General features: G+C 44.9%; 1 long non-coding RNA gene across 1 annotated transcript; it reads left to right on the top strand.

The window, feature by feature from the left end:
- Positions 1 to 2909: 2909 nt before the first annotated feature.
- Positions 2910 to 3449, top strand: LOC310851689. Its single transcript, XR_014567791.1, has 2 exons — positions 2910 to 2947; positions 3242 to 3449. It is a non-coding gene; the product is annotated as an uncharacterized lncRNA (long non-coding RNA).
- The last annotated feature ends 19484 nt before the right edge of the window (positions 3450 to 22933 follow it).

Here is a 22933-nt window from a genome sequence, read left to right as displayed (position 1 = left end):
TTCCAAAACACAAAAAAGCTCTCCCAAACGTGTACTAGTCAACACTTTGGCTTCACTAGTTGTCTCTGAACTAAGGAACAACAAAATCTATTGACACCTCATTCCCACCCCTTTCTTCTTAGGGTAAACTATGACTGCATTCAGACGTAACTTTACTCCCACTTTTCTGGTGTTAATAAATTCCATGTTTTATCTGATCATAAAAGCCATTTCTGAAAATCTGGGGGGGGATCCAGCAGAAGTTTAGAGCTTATTCTGTGTTACTTGGTTTGAGGGGGGGGGAATCTGTTAGCCTCCCTGTTAACCCATTGGGGAGTTTTGTGCTGTAATTCTCCTGCTGTTTTCATGGATCATACCATATGACAAAACTGGGGGCAGTATTCCAACAGTTATTTCCGACTGTTTTCATGGGTAAACCATGGTGGAACAGAAGCATGCTTGTGCATAAAGGGTGGCAAGACATCTAGTTATGTCTGCTGTTGTGTCACACCACACCCACTGGTGTGAATGAAATTTAGTGCAACAACATGGTCTCATGACAATAAAAAAACTAGAGTTCCATAATGCAAGTGTTAATGCAGTGTAAAAGGAACATTGGAAACTGGTCGAGAAGCACTAGAATTATAACCAGGAAAGCTAAAACAGCAATAGCAGAAGGCTGATCGCCAAAGAATTGATGCTTTTGAATTATGGTCTGGAGGAGACTTTTGAGAGTCCCATGGACTGCAAGAAGATCAAACCTATCCATTTTTAAGGAAATCAGCCCTGAGTGCTCACTGGAAGGACAGGTCCTGAAGCTGAGGCTCCAGTACTTTGGCCACCTCATGAGAAGAGAAGACTCCCTGGAAAAGACTCTGATGTTGGGAAAGATGGAGGGCACAAGGAGAAGGGGACGACAGAGGACGAGATGGTTGGACAGTGTTCTCAAAGCTACCAGCATGAGCTTGACCAAACTGAGGGAGGCAGTGGAAGACAGGAGTTCCTGGCGTGCTCTGGTCCATGGGGTCACGAAGAGTCGGACACGACTAAACAACTAAACAACAACAAAACAGCAACCCACATGTCTGAATGAAGCCTATATGCAGTCATAGAATAGTAGAATTTTAGTTCTGGAAGGCACATCAAAGGTCACACAATGCAATGCCCTGCAATGCAGCTGCAGTTCCTTCAGCTTCTCCTGGTATGTGCCCAATCGCATCCCACCATAAATGGAGATATTTGTGCAGCTACTTCCAATAACCCTTATCATAGCTCCACAGAATCGTTGGGGATGGCATTGTGGAGAACATGGATTTACCTTTGTTGCAGACAGCATGATTTTGGCCAACTGGGTGGCACGTGGTGGGCATTCTAGATTATGCAAGGAAGATCTCAAAGGAAAATGCACACACAGAATGTTTTCCTTCATAGGTAAAGGTAAGAAACACCTGCATGGATCTCTGGATTTCATCCAGGTTTGAACAACCACCTTACTGTGTAAAACACCCTTCCCTAGACTAGGGACTCCAGATCATGGAAACATAGAATTGTAGAGCTGGAAGGGACCGCAAGGGTCATTTAGTCCAATCCCCTGCAATGCAGGAATCTCAGCTAAAACATCCACGACAGATGATGGATTACATTTTTCATGAAATTCTACTCAATATATAGTAGATTCCAATGTATAGTTAGCAGAGTAAAAACTTACATGTTGCAGGATTCTCTCCCCCCCCCCCAATAGACCAGAGGCAATTGCATTTCATTCAGCAGAGCTTTACTGCTACTGAAGGCAAATGAGCATAATGGTCACAAATCCAATTCATTCAGGATTGGCACTGTCCATAAGAAATCCAGTTGCAGCAGACTTAACTTACAATAACTTCTATTAAGTCTAAACCTTAACACTAAGCATACTATGTACAGAACACCACTTCAGGAGGAAGAGAGATAGAAAGAGAAAATGAAACCCAGGCTCCTTCTGGCCTTACTTTTATAGTCAGTATGACCTTGACAGAGAGAAGAGAACCAGCTCAAACCAGCTGTGCTCGGCTTCTCTGAAGGAATAACCCAAACATCAGGAACCTTCTGCTTGTTTCTTTCACACACAGAAGCTTCCAGAACCCTCTTGAATCAAGTAGAATAGGAAAGATCTCTACACATCAGGTCAATACTTTCTGCACTAAGAAATGCAAACTGACACATTTCTCACCAGCCCCACCCACGGGAGCTGTAGTCCAGAACATCTGAGAGGGGCTGCTTTAAAGCAAATGTTTCAGTCAGATTCTAAAAAGACTACCTTTTAGCTACCTCCAACCTCCCTTTTGTCATTTAGAACAGGCTTCCTCATCCTCAGCCCTCCAGATGTTTTTGGCCTACAACTCCCATGATCCCTAGCTAGCAGGACCAGTGGTCAGGGATGATGGGAACTGTAGTCTCAAAACATCTGGAGGGCCAAGGTTGAGGAAGCCTGATTTAGAAGAAATGAACAGGATAGGATGCACTGGAAAGCAAGGGATGGCATTGTCTTGATGCAGCATCAGTTAATTTCCCTGGCCACAAAATCAGGATGAATGCTCAGTCAATATGGCAGCTGGAAGAAAGCTAGAATCACTAGTTGTTGCACCTGTATAGTTTCACATCACAAGAGCTGGATGAGTACCTTTGATCTTGGCTGTGGTATTTCCTCATTGTTTTCATTTTTGCAACAGGGCAGAACTGTACGTGAGATAGTTCTCCAGAGGTGTGCCCCATCACTGAAATGCAGGAGTGATAACTGTTACAGATAGGTAGCCGTGTTGGTCTGCCATAGTCAAAACAAAAAAAAATTCCTTCCAGTAGCACCTTAAAGACCAACTAAGTCAGTTCTTGGTATGAGCTTTCGTGTGCATGCACACTTCTTCAGATACCAAGATACTTCAGGAGTGATAACTGTCAGTGATCTTTGCCATTGACCTTGGCTTTGTCCAGCGTGAGTTTTCCACTCTTCACTAAACAAAAAATTAACAATTAAAGCAAGGCTGTTGCTTTGTAGCTTTCAGTAACATGGACATAGTATGACGTGAGGCTGTCAAGGCTTTTTAACAATCATTAAAACCTTCCCCTGAGGGATATTTTCAATCAGACTGCATTACAGTCAGAGCGGACTTTGTGTGTTGAAACTTCACTTGCTTGTCAGAGGGAAGCATCAGAAATGAGCTGCCTGTAATGTTTATGGTCCATTCAGTGAATTTGCTCTACATCATAATAATCCTTCATTTCACAGGGAAGGTATGCCGTCAGTGCTGGGCTGTTGAAAGCTGAGACCCTCTGGATTTTAACAAGAATCTATGGAGCACCCAAAAGTGAAGTTGGGCCTTCTTGCAGCTATAAACCTCAGGTCCTTCATTTGACCAAACTTGCTGCACAAATTTATTTTTAGCTTAATTGAAGCAAAACCCATTCTCCTGAATAAAAACATTCAAAGCAAATAACTTCTCTCCTTGTCCCCGCCCCTGATTTTGCTGCTGTGAGGTCTAGTTGTTATTTCTGCTGCAAATAAGGAATACACTAATTTGTTTTTAAAACCATGAATCATTGGAACACAAGCTTAGTAAAATCAAAGAAGATTTGTAGCTCTTCTAGAAGATGTGCAAGACAGTCAGTATAGGTCATTCGCTCCCCGCTGCAATAAAAACACAATACCCCACCCACTTTGTCGAAGAGTTTTTAAATACATTTTCTGCATGGGAGATGTAAATATCTTACTGAGTTGCTGCTTTGCTTTCATGCTAATTGTCTGAGGTCCAGACTGAATAACAAGTGGCCGTGCCTTTCATTGTGAATGCCTCACGCACTCCTGGCAAGAGCCAGAATCCATAAAGGTCATGTATCCAGTGTTGATTCAATGTCATTGTTACAAAATAGTCCGCTGCTGAAAGCCCCTCTGGCAACCAGTATTACCCGCTAGCCTGGACGTTCTTGGGGCAGGGATGTGTAGAAAACAAAGATTAGGAGAGGATGGGGTAGACATTGATGACATACCAGTCAGAATCCTTAACCGCTTAGAGAAAGCAAAGGCATCTGGTACCTGCAAAAAATCCCAGAAGGTGGTTCATGTTACACTAGAGCAGCAAAAGACAAAGGGCCCATCCAGACACAGCTTTCATTGTACATTCGGGATGATTGTCGCTCATTATGGTATTGGAGTAGCTATAAGTGATTTTGCTTTCAGTGTTGTTAGCACCTACATAAGTCACGGGGTAGACATACTGCTTCCTTTCCGATCCGTGCACATCCCGTCTTTTCCTGCTGAAACCTCGTAACTTTTCATACCATAAATGAAAACAGCTTTGCTTTTGGAATGGTGTGAGGTTCTCTGGCTGTTGCTATTTTCAATCACGTTCCGGCAAATTCAGCCAATTAAAGCTGATTTGGAGCTCTTGCACAACAGACCAGCTCCCCCACTGCCGCCATCCCAAAAGACACAGGGAAGTGATGGGGAAAATGCGCCGGAATGTGTGAGACAACAATTGCTTGGCGCAGCGTCTATAGCCCTGCAAAACAAATCAGAATGAATACTCAGCATACAGCAGATGCCACCTAACCTCCCAACAAACTTTGTGCAAACAGGTCAGGATGGATGCTCAATAAAACAGGCCATCTGGAAGTGACCACCATGTGTTTGCTATGTGATTGTTTCATCACTGAGCTATGGATCTTTCCTCTCTGGCCTTAAGTCTGTGATGGCCCATCCATGCCTATAAGACATCACAGGAAGTTTCAGTCATTTGGGGATAAACATGCAGGCATGAAACAGGCCTTCTCATGCATCACTGCTTTTTTATTATAGTGATGCTGAGTGTGTGTGTGTGTGTGTGTGTGTGTGTGTACACACACACACACACACAGCCTTGGGTTAACCACACATTACCCCTTTTTAATCCTCCTTGCATGCTTCCCCACCCATATCTTGTTTTACTTTGAATAAACTCTTGATGCTTCCGAAAGGTCGAGGGGGAGCGTGCAAGACAAAATGTAGAACAATTTAAAATAAAGATACCTTGAAAACCACCATCCGGTCGAATGGACGTGTAGGAACATCTTGGAATGGGTGGGAGCAGAGGGACATTGAAATGAAGCAAGCCCTGTTTGATGCAAAACATTGTTTCCCCCTCTGAATGTTCTGCTGAAAATGCACTTGACACGTTATACTAGTTGTGTGTGTTACAATGCGAAGATGCTCTTTACCTTGGAGGCGACATAAATTCAGCGTGATAATACAGAGCCTGCCAAGGCTAACACATATTTAAATGCTGGCCTAATTGTAGCATGCAATCCACGTACATTAATGGCATGTAAATCGTTTGTATGCCAGAGGTGTCACAACCTTGTTGCTCCTTACCTTTTCCCCCCTCTCTCTCCAATGGTGTCAAACTTTTGTTTCATTCCGTGAATCAATGCTGTTTTCAGAGCTTGAGATCTTTCATTGTTTGCTCTGGGGCCTGCTGTCCCTGAAGTTAATCGCCCTTCAATATGGCTATTGTTGCCTTGCTGTTTGCCAGTGAAGAAGCCGCACAATAGGACTACTTTATACAGAGAGGGAAATGCATATACAATCAAATATCCCTTTCTGGACGCTTGGTAGAGAAGAAAGATGAGGCAGAGGAAAGGATGCTGCAAAATATATCTCTATGCTGGGGAGTTTGAAAGGAAGGGTGACGTATAGCAAAAGTGGGGCAGGGGGGAGTTTTAGAAAATGGGAGGTCAGGGACATAAACTAGGTCCAGATTAAAATGGATTGTTATTGGATTCTTCTGTTTGCAAAACCACCATCTTGTAGCCTGCTTTTTGACTGACTCTTATGGCTTTCATATAGAACAATATAAGGTGGGCTGCTGTGATCCTTTGGGGGTAAGACCAGCACAACACTAATACCTGGATCTGTCTTGAGAGTGCGCCTCCGGGGGGGGGGGGAGTGTCAAACTTGTAAGTGCTGCCCCCCCCATGTTGTTTTTGCTGTGTTAGCAGCACCGTAGTGACTTCTCCCAGGTGCAAGATTGGGCAGTGTGTATGGAGGTTCTGAGCTGCCCAGATGAGAAGATAACCCCTCTCAGCCTCACTGATATGGTCCTAAGGAAAGCAGAGCAATGCATTTGGCACCAGCTGGGCTGCAGGCCTTGCCGGAAAGAGGTGTACAAGACACCATCCAACTGCCTTAGCAACTCCACTCTAGATTTGCGTAGGGTTGACTCCCATCATCTAATCCAATCCCTGCAATGCAAGGAACTCAGGTAAAGCATCCATGGCAGATAGCCACCCCTGCTGGGTTAGACCAAAGAAGATCTCTGCTGGGTTAGACCAAAGGTCCATTTAACCCAGCATTTCCATGGTGACCAGCCAGATCTTTCTGGGAGGTTTACAAGCCCAGCATGAATAAGCAGCCCTCACTGGCTAGTCTCTAGCACCTTCTGCCTCTCAGCATTTTGCGAAAGAGTGAATAGGAGCTGTGCATCACAAACTTTCAAACACCTGGAAGCTGTGATTGGTCCTTGATGCATATCCCCTGCACACTTGAGGAAGTACATCTCCATGTTGTGCTTTCTGCGTTTCCTGCAGCAATCAATGATCGAGGATCAGCTTGACTGCAGCAAACACAAGAGCGCCATGCAAGCAGTGGGAATCAGACCTGTGTTTGCTACATGTTCATTGTTAGGTTTGGCTTCCATACCCAGGAAAAGGCTCTACAGCAAAAACTGAGGACCATGACATCATTGGAAAGAAATTCTACCCTGCCTAGAAAAGATGCCAAAATATTTAAAGCCACCAAACAACCCCCAGGAAGACTGCAACTTGTGTAAGCCAGCCATTTTTGCATTTTGTGTATGTAAATAATAATAATAATATAATAATAATATCTTTATTGTCATTGCCCCCTCTCAGGGACAACGAAATTACTTGGCTGCTCCATCCACCCAGATAGGGCACTCCATTTAAAATCAAAACAACTATAAAAACACTAATTAAAACAATATAATATAATACAGCAAGGAAGATTAGATGACTTCAAAGTCCAGGTTTCCCATTCAGGAAATGAAAGGGTTAAGAATATATGAAGTCCTCAAATCATATTCTTTGGGGCAGGAAATCTGAGCTTGCAGCCTTGACCCATAGATACAACTTCTCTGGCGCAGCATGGACAGCTCAAGCTGTCATTCATTGTCTGTGGGATTCAGGTTGGGATGAAAGTTGCTGATAGGATCCCGAGAAGAGAATTGCATTTCCTTACAGTATTCAGAAAGCACACCGTTGTTCCCGGTGCATCTGAACAGGAGAACAATGCTGATAGCAGCCTGCTACTTTAAATTGTTGTTGGCTATTCATTGCATCGACAATAGTCGGTGGTGGTTGTGAACTGGCATACACACACACACACACACACTGCTGAAAATAACAGCAAGCCATTTGGCAGACATCAAGCACAAAGTGGGGTTGTTTTATTCAAACGTTGGCTGCATAGCTAAACAGCTGCCAGGTTCCTTTTAAGACAAAAATTAGTTTCATTTCTCTGTATGTAGCACTGAAACATATCAGATAATTATCTCGTTGGTTTTGAGAGTAAAAAAAATAAAATCTTTTGTTATTTAGGGTTATGTCATTGGCAGGTAGGGGGGATGCCGATCGAGGGAAGTGGATTTGAGCTGCCTCGCCCATTTGATTGCACATTTGGGTATCAGGGGAGTTAGAAAACCAGATGGGTAAATGAGTGCATTCAGATTAGACTCCTGAACTGAAAGCTTATGGCTTTGAATGAATCAGAGTTCCCGTGAGAACTTGGAAGTGGGAAGCGTGGCATTACAGAGAGAGGACTGGGCTTGGACTGGGGCGAGGGGGGGGGGACGTGGGTGTGAATCCTTCCTTGGCCATGAAGGTAAAGGTAAGGTAAAGGACCCCTGGACAGTTAAGTCCAGTCGAATTTGAGTATGGGGTGTGATGCTCATCTCTGCTTTCAGGCCGAGGGAGCTGATGTTTGTCCACAGATAGCTTTCTGGGTCATGTGACCAGCATGACTAAACTGCTTCTGGTGTAATGAGACACCATGACGGAAGCCAGAGTGCATGGAAATGCCATTTACCTTCTTGCCGCAGTGGTACCTATTTATCTACTTGCACTGGTGTGCTTTCGAACAGCTACGTTGGCAGGAGCTGGGACAGAGCAACGGGAGCTCACCCAGTTGTGGGGATTCGAACCGTCGACTTTCCTATCAGCAAGCCCAAGAGGCTCAGTTGTTTAGACCACAGCGCCACCTGCGTCCTACTTGGACATGAAGCTCACTACGGGCAGCCATAGATAAGGCATGCTGCTCTGACCTCCTGGAGAGCAGGTAGTGTTACCCTGATATTTATTTCTTGCTGCCCAGATGAATCCCCAAAGCGGCTTATGTTAATTAAAAGCAAAATTTAAAAAATGCAGAAGTATGGCATGATCAATAAAATGTAGAACCAAAAAGCAGAAATCTGAGGCAGAAAAAAAGCCAACAGCTAAGGCAGGCATAGGCAACCTCGGCCCTCCAGATGTTTTGGGACTACAACTCCCATGATCCCTAGCTAACAGTAACAGTGGTCAGGGATGATGGGAGTTGTAGTCCCAAAACATCTGGAGGGCCGAGGTTGCCTATGCCTGAGCTAAGGGGAAAGTGGGAAGCAGAGCCATTCCTTTGGCCCTTTCTGTTGAGAATCCAGCTACGTTGGGGCTAATGCCGCTTACATTCCACAAGTCCAGGCACATCCAACAGGCAGATCGTGATCTACTGGTAGATCACTGGATGTCTGCAGTAGATCACTGGCAGACCACTGGCTCCCCCCAAAGAAGCTCAACAACTTTGGCTCTCTTAAAAAAACCTCAACAACTTTGACCTGAACCCCCCAAAATGGGGTAGATCACTACCAGTTTTTAACTCTGTGAGTAGATCACAGTCTCTTGGGAGTTGGCCACCCCTAGAGAGGAAGTGGCGGCAAGCAGGTCTATTCCATTGGCTCTGTTGGGAAATGAGCTTCAGCAGACTCCTCCTCCTTCAGTTAGCTGCCACCACATAATCACATGGATTGCATTGAGATACCTATGGACAAACAGCTGCTTAGGGGTTCCTAAGCTCAACAGGTAACCAGCAGGATGGGACCAGCAGTGCAGCTTGGTTCCTGCATTGCAGGTGGTTGAAATAGATGGCCCTTCCCACTGCACAATTCCACGAGTCTATGACTAATGTATGAAAAGGCTTAAGGCAGGGGTGGAGAACTTGATCCAACCAGAGGGCCAGACCCAGGGTGGATCTACATATGGGGGGGGGGGGGGAGAGATGCTATAAATATGTCAGAAATAAAATCATTAGAGTCGTACCTCTTGTTAAGTCTGTCTCCGGTTGCGTTTTTTAGGATACGAATGCTGCAAACCTGGAAGTGTAGACTTCTGGGTTTTACTGCGCGCGCATGTGCAGAAGCGTTCTGCACGTCTTGTGCACGCGCAGAAGCTCTCTGCGCACCTTGCACGTGCATCTGTTGCGCCACGTGTGCGTGCAGAAGCAGTGCTCTAGTTGCATACTTTTCTGGGTGCAAACGGCACCCTGGAACGGATCGAATCCGTAACTAGAAGTACCACTGTATAGCAAAAGGGAAACACACACACACACACACACACACACACACACACACATTTGCTCTCCAGCACCATCTAGTATTGCATGTTTATAATGTATTCAAAATGTCATTTATGTAGCTGAGTCCTCAGACGTGGCCAACTGTCCACAGGCCACTTTGACCACCACCTGAAGTCAGGTGATTTGAACTTCAAGTTGTGGGTACAAAGAAAGAATCAGGAGTGCACTTAGAGTTTCTTCCTTTGCAGCTGTGACTTAATTCAGTCTTACTTTTTAAAAAAAGAATTTAGGCTGCAGTGGCAAAGGAAGATTCAGGAGCATACTCTGTATATGCTCTCGATTCCTCCTTTGCCGTTGCAGCTTGAATTCGGCACTTTTCAAAATTGGCACTTTTTCCTGTTGCCATGAAAGATGAGAGGGAAAGGTGCCAAAAATTCAAAAAAGCACTGAATTCAAGCAACATATGGAAATGAAGCACACATAGAGGGTCTCCTGTTTGTCTTTTTGAATTTGGGGCTGCGTCTTTACTGGCCACCAGTGCCTGAAGTCCTATGACATCAGGTGATAGACAAGGGGGGGAAATGGAGTAGCAGGCTAAAGGAGGAAGCCTGGCTGGGCTGATTAGACCCAAGGGCAGAGATTTAAGGTGTCCTTCCTTGGACGGATGCATGGGAGAATTGTGGCAGGTACAGTTTCTCCTCCCCTTGCAGAGCAGTGATGGAAGAAACCACTCTCTCCCTCCACCCCCTAAAATAAAAATGAAAACCAGACAACAGTTGAGATTAAAGGGTCACACTTTATTTAACTACTAACAAGAATCTGCAATAGTATAACTACTAATCCATTTCTACCCTGCAGGCATAATTAAGTGGAAGAAATGAAGGGTGGGGGAAGCTCCTTCTGTTTCCTTGCTTGGATAACGCTACCCTGGCTCCAGGCTTTGGATCAAGAAGGCAACTTCCGTACTAAAATGAAGAAGCTGAATCCAGGCAGTGAAAGGCTTCCATATCCATACATTACTGCAGAGATGGATCCTACCCGCCAAGCATAAACATTTGGAAGCTTCCATCTTGCACTGCCTTCTCCTTAGATCTTGAGAGCATAGAGAGCATGGGCAACAGTTGAGCCAGCCTCTCTTGGCCTGCCCGCTTCAGAATGAGCCAAGCTGTATGTAGGATCACATTATAGCAGGGGTGGTGAACCTTTTTGGCTCAATTATCAAAATTGACCTCACGGGCCAAGGCTGATAGGTGGGCAAGATCACCCAACTGTCAATCAGCTGATGTCACCACGACATCATGTGTAAGGTGCTTTGAAGTCCCAACTTTGGTTTTTTCAAAGCACCTTACAATGCACTGCTAGACAAAAGATTTTGCCCTTTGTTTTAGCAGGGGGTCCCAATGTCTCAATCAGGAAGGGGCTCACATGCAATCCAAGCAGGTTCTAACACCCTCATTGAATGGGGGCGGGGACCTTAAATCCTGCTCAGTTTGGCTGCTCAGCCCTGTTCATCAAGTGACAAGTGGGGGAGTGTTAAATCCTGATGCTTTGGCTGTGTCTCCCATTCCCTGCTGGGAACAAATCCAGTGCAGGATTTGATCCTACCCCTAGCAGGCTAGCATTGGAGATGGGCTCTGTGCCAACCTCAATGCTAACTCACTGCTTTTCCTCTACCTCACAGTAAACATAAGTGATGTGACCAATCAGGTCACCCAGCAGCACCCCACCATGACATCTGCTAGCAACTACATCAAGGGCCATAACTCAACACAGCATAAACATTGCTTCCAAAAAAGTCCCAGGTTAAATTGTCTGCGTCTCCAGATAGGGATGGGAATGTCCCGTACCCCAAACCCCATGCATAAAATACTGAGCTAGCTGGACCAGTGGTCTGACTCAATATAAGGCAGCTTCCTACCATTCCATGTGACCTACTGATGACTCCATCAGAAGGTTGCATGGAATGATAGGAACCCAACCAACTGTTGAGTTGGTTGGAGGCACTCGGAGGAGACAACTCTTGTGAATACCAGCTGCTGGAAACCATAGGAGAGAAGAGTGCTCTTGTGCTCGAATCCTGCTTGCTGGTTTCATCTGATCGGTCACTGTGAGAACAGGATGCTGGACCAGATGTGCCATTGGCCTGATCCAGCAGGCTCTCCTTATGTTCTTATGGATGCTCTGTGTCAGGGGTCAGCATCTTAAAAAGCAGAGACATCACCTTGCCTACAAAGGTCCGTATAGTTAAAGCTATGGTTTTCCCAGTAGTGATGTATGGAAGTGAGAGCTGGGCCATAAAGAAGGCTGATCCCCAAAGAATTGATGCTTTTGAATTATGGTGCTGGAGGAGACTCTTGAGAGTCCCATGGACTGCAAGAAGATCAAACCTATCCATTCTGAAGGAAATCAGCCCTGAGTGCTCACTGGAAGGACAGGTCCTGAAGCTGAGGCTCCAATACTTTGGCCACCTCATGAGAAGAGAAGAATCCCTGGAAAAGATCCTGATGTTGGGAAAGATGGAGGGCACAAGGAGAAGGGGAGGACAGAGGACAAGATGGTGGACAGCGTTCTCGAAGCTACCAGCATGAGTTTGACCAATCTGCGGGAAGCAGTGGAAGACAGAAGTGCCTGGTGTGCTCTGGTCCATAGGGTCATGAAGAGTCGGACACGACTAAACAACAACAACAATGTCAGGGGTCAGCAAACATTTTCAGCAGGGGGCCGGTCCACTGTCCCTCAGACCTTGTGTGGGGCCAGACTATATTTTTTTTGGGGGGGATGAATGAATTCCTATGCCCCACAAATAACCCAGAAATGCATTTTAAATAAAAGCACACATTCTACCCATGTAAAAACACCCACAAATAACTCAGAGATGCATTTTAAATAAAAGTACACGTTCTACTCATGTAAAAACACGTTGATTCCGGGAGCATCCGCTGGCCTGATTTAGAAGGCAATTGGGCCGGATCCGGCCCCCAGGCCTTAGTTTGCCTACCCATGCTCTATGTGCATGATGCTTGGAGGGACTCGAAATATCTTGTCACTTTGACATTTATCATTAATGTTTTCTGTTGCAAAACAAGAGGACAACAAGCAACCAAACTCAGACACCACCTTTGTCAATTTGGGGATGATCTGGATCAAATGGTGTTTCTTAAGACACTTGTTTGCATGTCCTCAAACTAGGAAATACGACAGGGTGAGCAGTGTGCAGCCAGACACAATGTGAGCAGAAGTTCTGACACTACGAAGCCCGGAGACTGTTCAACAGTTCGCGTTTGTACGGCAGGCTTTCTAATTGGGCCATAGTATTAAGACAGTGCATCTTTTTAAGTTTTCATGTGGAAGTATGAGCTCTGGAATGACAGGATATCAAAGTGAAAATTAATGTCCGCCACTTGTATATTGCCTAGACGTTACTTTAGAGAGGAAAACAACAGAGGCGAGACGAAGCCGTACATATGTTAAATTCACATCAGTAATAAAGATTAAGTAGAAGTTAATAGCATCCCAGTCATGCTTGTGGAGGTAATCTCCTTTCTGAAAATTCAAAATTAGATTTGGAGGATCGAAGCAAACAGGGGGTGAGACTTTGGCGTAATATTTTAATCAAATTGTCATGAATGAGTGGATACAATTAAGAATTCTGTCAGTCACAGTGCTGAGCCCCTTTTGTTAGTCAGCTGTTGTGAGGGATGCGCGAGGGCATCGTGGGTAGAGATTAATCTTGACCTTTCCCAGGATCTTCATTTTTGACCCTCTGGCTAGGCTTTGCTTGTCAGATGTCCATTTTTTAAAGGGGGGGGGGGAGGCAGAAGCATAGGTTAGGGGAAGACAAAAGCTCTCTCATTCTCTCTTTAAAAAGAGTAAAGAAATCTTTGCCTTTTAAAAAAACTACTCCTTTGCTTTTAAATGGAACAGACAAGCTTCAGTATCAGCTCTCTGTCAGCTGTAAAACGTCTGTTTGCTTTATTACTTTTCTGCTCAGTACTGTATGCATTTTAGGGCAAATTACATTTGGGGGAAAAAAACAAATAATAATGGGCAAAGGGCAATACAATTTTAAATGTACATGGGAACGGAGTTCCTTATTTAGCAAGCTGTGCTGGATGCGTTTACTAGAACAGGCTAGGATAGATGACATAGCAGAGATGAAACATTTTGCTTATTTTAAAACACACTCACAAATTGTAGGTAATCATGTAAGGAGGAAAGCCATAGCTGAGCAATATTTTAGAATCAACTGAAATGTTGCAAAGTAGTGAGCAAGCTTGTGAGTTCTGCATAGCTCTTCTTCAGCCAGCTCTGAGTTCCGGAGAAGCTGAAAACTTCCTTACTACTTTGTGATATTTTACCCAATCCTGATAAATTTCACACCTTTGGCTTTTGACTACCTCACTTGTGTTGACTAGTATTATGGCATGTGTAGCCACACACACATGCAGATAATGCGTATATATGTTTGTTAGATATGCAAAGTTCATGAAGGTAACAGTACGAATACTATCTGTGGGGTTAGGGGTTGTCCTTCAAGGGAATGCAGATGGTTTCAAATGTGGCTTTAGTTCCAGTTCAGATTCTTCAGTATTCTTTAACTCTCTTTGAAAACAGTTCAGACTTGTGAAGCCTTCATCTGCCCACCTGCAACAAAACATGTCTCTCCCACATTGGTCTCTCCAGCCACAGCAGGTGATGCAACCTTCCAACTGTTTGACAGCACACTCCTCCATTGTCTTCTAACACAGACGGATGCCAGACGAATGCCAGTCTCTGCTCCCTCAATGCCATGGTCCCAATCTGAATTGCACAGTGGCCTTTGCCATTTTAATAATGGCAGAGCATTTAACAGATTCCATCTCGTCTCATCTTGGCCCTCAGGAAAGCCTCATAGGCTGAGTCAGGAATCAGAAAGAAGGGCATGTTCTCCAGGCAAGTAGTGTGTTTCACCCATTTCTAATGTTGGGGGACCCATGAGATTACTCGAAGGGAAGGCGATGTTGCCTCCGTAAGTACAGGGGCCATGACCAAAGCCCCCCAAATATAGACAAATTAATGTGCTGGTTATATCTTTATGGGTATCTAAGAAAGGAAGAGCTTGCTGGATGAGGCCAATGTCTCATTTAGTCCAGCATCCTGATCTCACAGTAAACAATCAGATGCTGGTGAGATGTCCTTAAACAGGACATAAGTACAACAGCACTCTGCCCATCTGTGCTTCCCAGCAACTGGTACGCTGAGTTTCAGGCTTCAGGGAATATCCAATCCCTCCCACGGTGGTAGTCAAGAAGCAGATAGACAATAAAAGTTCTTACCAAAGAGATGAAGGAATGCAGTCTCCCCTAAATAATGGCTTTGCTCCAAGTAAAGTCCCACCCCCCTACGTCTTGCCTATTCTACGTTGCCCCTACGTTGGCTAATCTGAGCTTTCTGCCTCTGAGCTCTTTGTTCTACTACTCTCAATGCACACCTGATCCTGGGAGAGGGGGGGATCAGGACACTGATCCTTTCCAAAGACACTGAGCCTGTCAGCTGTCTCTCCCCTGGTGCTTCTTCCTGCTGCTCCTCTTCCAATATTTCCCAGCTTCTCCCCTCTGCAGCCTCTGAACTATGGCCTTCTGCAAACCACTATTCTAAATCTATACTGTCCTCCTCTTCTCTAGAAGGTGCAGGAGAAGTGAGGTCGGCCCCCACCATTCCTCCTCAGTTCAGCCCCTGACACGGAGGCATGCTGTAGTAGCCACTGATTGCACCCCCCCATAAATTTGTATAATTCTTTTTTAAAGCCACCCAAGTTGGTGGCCACCAGCGCCTCCTGTGGAAGAAAGCTCCATAGTTTACCTACGCACTGCATGAAGAGGAAGATAAGGAGGCACGGCTATTGATAAGGATGCTTAGTCACTTGGCTATTGTTTCTAAGCAATCAGAAGGAAGGAGCGTGAGGCATTTCCTGGAGCCTTCAAGCTGAAGAGATTTGCTCTCTTCCAACTGGAACAGCTTCCAGGAGGGTCCAGGAACAAAGCGAGCCTTGTGCCTTTAACACCTGTGTGGCCATACACCGCAATTCAGGGTGAGCGTTTTCTGGTATAGAAATGCAAGTATGAAGAAAGCTTCATCTGTCTGGCCCTCAGAACTCTCCATATATTTTTCCTTGGCTGGAATGTGTCCTTGTACTCTTAATAATGTCTCCTGAATGCCTGTAAGGCATTCCTGGGCCACCTCTGTGTGAGGTTTATATATGGTTGGATATTACACCATGTCCTATTGTAGCAATGTGAGCAAAGTGGTCATGGGCCTATAGGATGGCTTCCACCAGATCCTACAGGCCCTCAGCCATTAGGACATGAGCATCAGATTGCACTCTCAATTATCCTTTCCCCCTGCTGTCAAGTCCCATGATAACGCAACATACACCATGGGTGGAGAACTTTGACTCTCCAAATGTCGCTGAAGGACAATTCACGTCAGCACTGGCTCTTGGCCATGCTTGCTGGGGCTGATGGGAGTTGGAGTTCAGCAGCAACTAAAGGGCCAAAGGTTGTTCTCCCCTGCCCTACAGAATATCATGGTGATCCCAAAATGGTCATTTTCTGCTATTGTTGCTCGGTTATGGAATACCCTTCCTCCTGCGATATTCCAAGCAATAACCTCCAGTTGCTTCATTCATCTCATGAAGATGTAACTCTTCTCCCAGGCTTTCCCTGACCCATAATATTAGACCCCATTTTAATGCTTTTTAATGGCTTGTGGTTTATTGTTCTTACATTGTACACTGCTTAGAGATTTTTAGATCTTTAAGTTGTGTGTGTGTGTGTATTGGTGCTGTCCTTCAATTTTTCAAAAACTTTCCCAGAGCAGAGACTGTTTCTGCTTCTTTCTCAGGGCACTTGAGAATGAATTTAGAATTGCAGTGCAGGTAGGTTTGGGGTTATCTGCCCCTATTGAGGTGGCTGCCTGGTATCTGCCTACTTTTGTTTCCATACAACATTTCTTCATCCCTCTGCAGCTTTCGCAGGGAACTGCACTTCCTCAGCTGAAAAGCTCCCTTAGGGGAGGTGACCTCATGACCAGGGAATGGCAGATCTCTCAATTGCTGATTCTTTTTGGTTTCTTGTTTTCTCCAATATTAAGTTCAGTTTGCCACATTCTCATATCTTTTTGGGAACTTATGAAACTGAGTCAGCATTTCAGTGCAAAATAATCACATTTTGCACGCAATTTTGCCCAATGCACACATTTTTGGAAAACATTTTTTTTCCTAATAAAAGGCATTTTTTTATAGGCTATTTTCACTAATGTATCCATTTTTCATGCACACTTTACCCCAGCACACACATTTTTGTACAGAATACTTGACTGGAGAACAACATTGCAAAATTCAAGGAACTGTGAATTTGAAAAGATGGCTGTGTTAGGCTGCACAAACTGTTTCAGAAAACGTAGATTTGGTAGATTTGCTGTTCGATGCAAATTGAATCAAATTTCTCCCCCCTCCCTACTCAAGACATTTCTCCCTGAGCTTTATTTGGTGGAGGAAAGTCAGTCAGGCTGGTGATGAAATAGGTGAGATGGGTGCCATCACTAATTTTGTTTTTAAGGGAAGTCTACCTCACTGGAGACATGATTTGAAGAATGAAATAAAGGGCACTTATTCCCCCCCCCCCCTGAACACCTTGAAAGTGAGTTCAGCCCAGTAAAAACCCTGAGCCCCACTCTTAATTTTTCTCTTTCCATTCATAATTTTTGAATGCAATTCCTTTTCTCATAAATTGGTGAAGAATGGCAAAAAAAAAAGGAAAGGAAAAAAGAAAGCAGGATATATTTCCCAGCACGAAAAACTCACTTCCAGTATGCAGCAGCGCTATGTAATCTACATCTCCACAGTTTATTTTTACCTTTTGTTACACAAAAGAATAAATTCTGAGCAACTTGTGCTACTCCATCAGTTTATCCCTGCGCTCCTCTATACCATTGAACCCTAATTATATTTTAACACTGCATTGACTCCATTTGCCTGGAGAATTATTTCAAATAAACTGACAGGCCTATTGTGCTGTGACATCACAGCGGCTCTTAAGTTTGGGATATTTTCCCTCTTCCTTTCTCTCGCCCTCTTTCTTCGAAGCAGAAGGAAACCAGCCCTTCCGTTAACTCGGCAAACAAATGCAACAAAACGGCATTAGCAACATTTAAGCAAAGTGTTGAAAAAACAGACTGAAATCAAGCCTATTGCACTTCAGGGGTTGAAAGGAATATGCATCAAATCGCTTGGCATTTAATTCCCCTTCCCCACCTCTTCTCTCCCCCCTCTCCCTCTCTCTCTCTTTCCCCTTCTTCGGGAATTTAGCCAGTGAAATATAGCTGCCAGTGTCTCAGGCCGGCGTGTGTTCTTCTGCAATATGCTCCCGATCAATCAGATTTGCATAACTAAACTGTCGGCAGGCCCGCTCGGCTGCCCAGGTGCAGGTCCATTTGCATATAGAACAGTGAGGAGGTCCCAAGAGTCACTTCAGACTCCAGTGACTGCTGAGCCCGCAGTCCACACAGCACTGGAAATGAAATTGGAATGACAAAAAAAAAAAAAAAAGGGTAACGCTAGTCTGGAAGGGTGAAATATGCACTTGTGTTTGAAAGGTTATGTAGAGATCACAAGACAGCATTCCAACAAGAAAATACACACAGGCCCCACACAAAAGCAAATGCCATTCCATGTATTTTATTTTCCTCTTCCCCAATGCCTCTTATCGATACATTAAGAAAGGGAGGGAGGAGGAAGAAGGTCCTGCTGTGGATTTGAATAATGACATTTTGTGCGGGCTAGTCAAATGTCTTGGGGCGGGGGAGCCTCGGAGCCTCATGAATGGACAATTCTCTTATTTATATCCTTTTCCCCTTCCCAGGATGGAACTCAAGGTGGCGTACATACAAGGCTGGCATCGTGTCGGCATATTGGCAGGAGCAAGTGGATTGGCTTCGTTGATGTGCCTGCACAGCACCACTCTCACCTCTCTCTCCTGGTAAGTGGCAGTGACTCCACCACTAGGAGGCCACTGGCTACTCCTGGGTTTGCTTGGTGCCTGAATGAGACCATCCTCTCCCACTACAGTGGTACCTCGGGTAACAGACGCTTCAGGTTACAGACGCTTCAGGTTACAGACTCCGCTAACCCAGAAATAGTACCTTGGGTTAAGAACTTTGCTTCAGGATGAGAAGAGAAATCGTGCGGCGGTGGCGGCAGCAGGAGGCCCCATTAGCTAAAGTGGTACCTCAGTTTAAGAACAGTTTCAGGTTAAGAACGGACCTCTGGAACGAATTCAGTTCTTAACCTGATGTACCACTGTACTCCTGAGCAGACCTAGGCCTTCTTCACCAGACCATGCTCTAGGTCGGGTGGGTAAATTCAGACCCAAGGCCAAATGCACAGCTCCAGCCTTCCCTGTCTGGCCCGCAGAACTCTCTCTCCCCAAACCACATACCTCACAGGTACGTTTTAGCACCCCGAGTGTTTTTGACTGGATAATGCCTTTTATTTACCTGGATGGAAAATAGAGAAGGGTGTGAGACTTTGTGCAGAAACTGGCCGACTTTCAAAAGGTACAGATTACATCTGGGTGGGGTTAGAAGCAAAAGTGGGTGGAGCAATGGATGCAACTCTTAGCCTAGTACACTACGGCCCTTCCAACTATGCAAAACTCAAGAGTTTGCCACACCGATATCTGAGCAAGCAAGAGTCATAACTTCACATCCCAGAGAGACAAAAACAGCTGAAAAGCCTTGGAGCACTGCTAGTGAGGGGTGCATCTTGAGGAGGAAAGTTGTGGCTGGGAAGGAGGCATGGCCTATTGCAGATATTAATATTTGAAATGACTGGATGCATAAAAACAGAGTCCTTTTGGAAATGAAGCGTTGTCCAGACCTATAAAAATATTATTCAAGAACTCTTCAAAAGCAGGACAAAATACATCAGATGGTATATCCAAACATCCATACAATGTCTTTTGCTGCCCAGCACAGGCTCAGTATCTTAGAAATAAAAGATAATTCTCAAAATCCAAACAGCATCTCTCTCCCCCATTCCAGCTTGGCTTGGTCTGCCCAAGGCTATGTAGCTCTTTGAAAGCCATTATCATATAGGGTTGCCATACGTCTGGAATTTTCCAGACATAGCCAGAATACTGTTTTTGACGTTTTGCCTTAGAAATAGATCCCAAGCATCATTTTCCCCCTGCAAATTTGTCAAAAAAGCTCAACAACTTTGGCCAAAAAAGTAACAGCCACTACGCTTTCGAGGTGGAGAATTTGCAACTCAATACCTTTGTAACCTGATCAAAGGTTACGAAATGCTCACATGTTAGCTAGCAGAAAAAAACAATTAGTTAATTATCAACTCAGCAAGAGCTCAGAGTGCTCTACTTGGCGTCAGTATAGCCCCATTGAAAATCTCCATGTACAAGCCATCATTAATACACATAGCAATTCCCATTTCAGTGTCAATTAAATCAATTATACTTAGCATGGTCTGGAGAGTATCTCAAGCCTTGGCAGTCAGAACTGGAAGGCCTCATTCACCCCCTAGTTTTGAGGTCTCCCAGACTGGCCTAAGTCTTTAGGCTGGATCAAGTTAGACATCTGAATACTAAATAAATGGGACAGGAAAAGCCATTCCTATGGCAATCTTGTTGTTGCTGTTGTTGCTGGTGGAATATGCTGGTTCTCCTATTTTCTCTCACACCATTGGTTCTTAGTCCACAATTAAGCTGGGGCAACATTCATATCAGCATGGCTCTGTTTTCTCTCTGATGTCGGCTGCAGTTTCTCAGTCCCAGTTGGTTTCTCCTGCCTGCCTGCATACATACATTCTACTCTCAAGTGCTGTCCCAGTTCGTAAAATGCCACAAACTCCGTTTTGAATGCTGGCCTTTGGTCAAGACTGCTCTTGGGGCAGGCAGGAAGAGATGGAGAGGTGTCTCTCCTGGTTTGAATGTCACTTGTTGTCAAGTCGGCATCCCAAGGAGTTTCCATGGCAACTGCTTTTTTTGTGCCGGGGGACAAGGTCATGCACCTGTGATCTCGGTGAAAAGGACAATGAGGAGAACGTACATTATTTAAAGCTTTTATCTTTTGACGAGCATTTCAGTATAACCTTGAAATTGGGCAAATAAAGGGCAGAGTACATTGCTATGCAGGGGAAATTGGTTAGGGATGAGTTCTGCAGGGGACCGGAGGATGTCACATTCCAGCACATGCCTAGTTCAGGCTGTTCCCCAAACACCCATGAAATATCTACTTGCCTGAATGGGTGCCACTTTTGCCAGGGCAGCTAAAAGAGGTGCCAGCAAGGCATAAAGCTGGCAAAGGGTATGTATGGTCTGAAAGCCCATGGTGTAGGCTGGTCTGGTTGAGAGACCAGGGCTGGGAGACCACTTGGAATATGGACACCATATCGTGCTTCCTTAAGCCAAGGTAGGATGAAAATGTTATAAAGAAAAGTAAATGCTGGAGCCCTTGGAGTCTCTAGTCATTTGTTGCTGTTGTTTAGTCGTTTAGTCGTGTCCGACTCTTCGTGACCCCATGGACCAGAGCATGCCAGGCACTCCTGTTTTCCACTGCCACCCACAGTTTGGTCAAACTCATGTTAGTAGCTTCAAGAACACTGTCCAACCATCTCATCCTCTGTTGTCCCCTTCTCCGTGAGTCTTCTCTTCTCATGAGGTGGCCAAAGTACTGGAGCCTCAGCTTCACGATCTGTCCTTCCAGTGAGCACTCAGGGCTGACTTCCTTCAGAATGGATAGGTTTGATCTTCTTGCAGTCCATGGGACTCTCAAGAGTCTCCTCCAACACCATAATTCAAAAGCATCAATTCTTCGGCGATCAGCCTTCTTTATGGTCCAGCTCTCACTTCCATACATCACTACTGGGAAAACCATAGCTTTAACTATACGGACCTTTGTTGGTAAGGTGATGTCTCTGCTCTCTAGTCATTAGATATCCTATCAGATATTATAGCCATCTTCCAATATCTAAAGGGCTTTCACATGGAAGATGGAGCAAGCTTGTTTTTCTCCTGCTCTGGAGGGTAGGACTTGAACCAATGGCTTCAAGTTGCAAGAAAGGAGATTCTGATGGTAACTTTCTGATGGTAAGAGCTGTTCAACAGAGCTTGCTCCTTCAGAAGGTGATGGACTCTTTTTCACTGGAAGTTTTAAGCAAAGGTTGGATGGCCATCTATGATGGATGCTTTAGTTGAGATTCCTGCATTGCACAGGGTTGGACTGGATGACACCTGAGGTCCCTTCCAACTCTACAATTCTATGATTCTAGTGCTTGAAGATTGGGATGTGTTCAAAAGCATCTTTCTGTGCAATATATTTCTGTCAAAATGAATGGGACGTGTGCATTTGGGATTAATATGCCTCAATCTTGTTGCCTCTAAGACACACATGCTCTCTACTCTGGGCCTCCCCATTTACAACTTGTGTCTTCTATCCCTTTCATCAGCCTCCTTTTGGCTTTTCCTTTTGATTTGTTTGCAGCTTCAACATCCTTCTCAAATTGTCTGAGAAGCCTCCAACGTCTTTGCAGTTTGTCAACATCCTTCTTGAATTATGCCACTCAGCAGCACAGGGCTACAAAGATGGTCCTGGCTAGAATGATACTAGGGTTTCCTGAGTCCTGTAGATGGTGGTCCTGTTGGTGAATATGAAGTATTACAGGTGATGTTACACAAGATGTGGTCTTTGCCTATCATTTTGAGGAACTCTGTGGAAGGCAGACACGATCCTTCTTATATTCCTGGATGCAAGCTTGCTGGAGAAAAGGAACATTCTTTTAGTCGTCGTCATTGCTAGCATCACCGCCACTTGATTTGCATTCCACCTTTCTGCAAAGAATTATGCTCATAGTGGCTTACAAGAATGAGAACAGCAATATAATACAAAATCAATGATCAACAGTGCACGCTTGTCCTTAATCAAATGGCTCAGGAACTCTTTAACCCTGGCTGATATCCTTACATCTATTTACAGGAGGTGGGGAAACTGCCAGAAGTTTTTTCAGTTCCTTTGCTGCAGAGGTAAAGGAGAAGTAGAGCTGTGTGTCACCAGCAAATTGCTGACAGCACACTCCAAAACTCCTGATGGCCCCATTCAGCCGTCTTGTGTAGATGTTGAATAAACCGAGGGGATAAAACTGACCCCTAGGATGTCATACTGGAAGTTCCACAGGGCCTCCCCCTCAACTTCCACCCTCTGAAAATGACCATCCAAGTAGGGCTGGAACCACTGCAAAGCACTTCTGCCCATCCTCAACTTGGATAGCTGCTCCGG

This window comes from Podarcis gaigeae (assembly GCF_964106915.1).
Source record: "Podarcis gaigeae genome assembly, chromosome: 1".
NCBI lineage: Eukaryota > Metazoa > Chordata > Lepidosauria > Squamata > Lacertidae > Podarcis > Podarcis gaigeae.
This window is presented reverse-complemented; position numbering and strand designations above follow the sequence as displayed.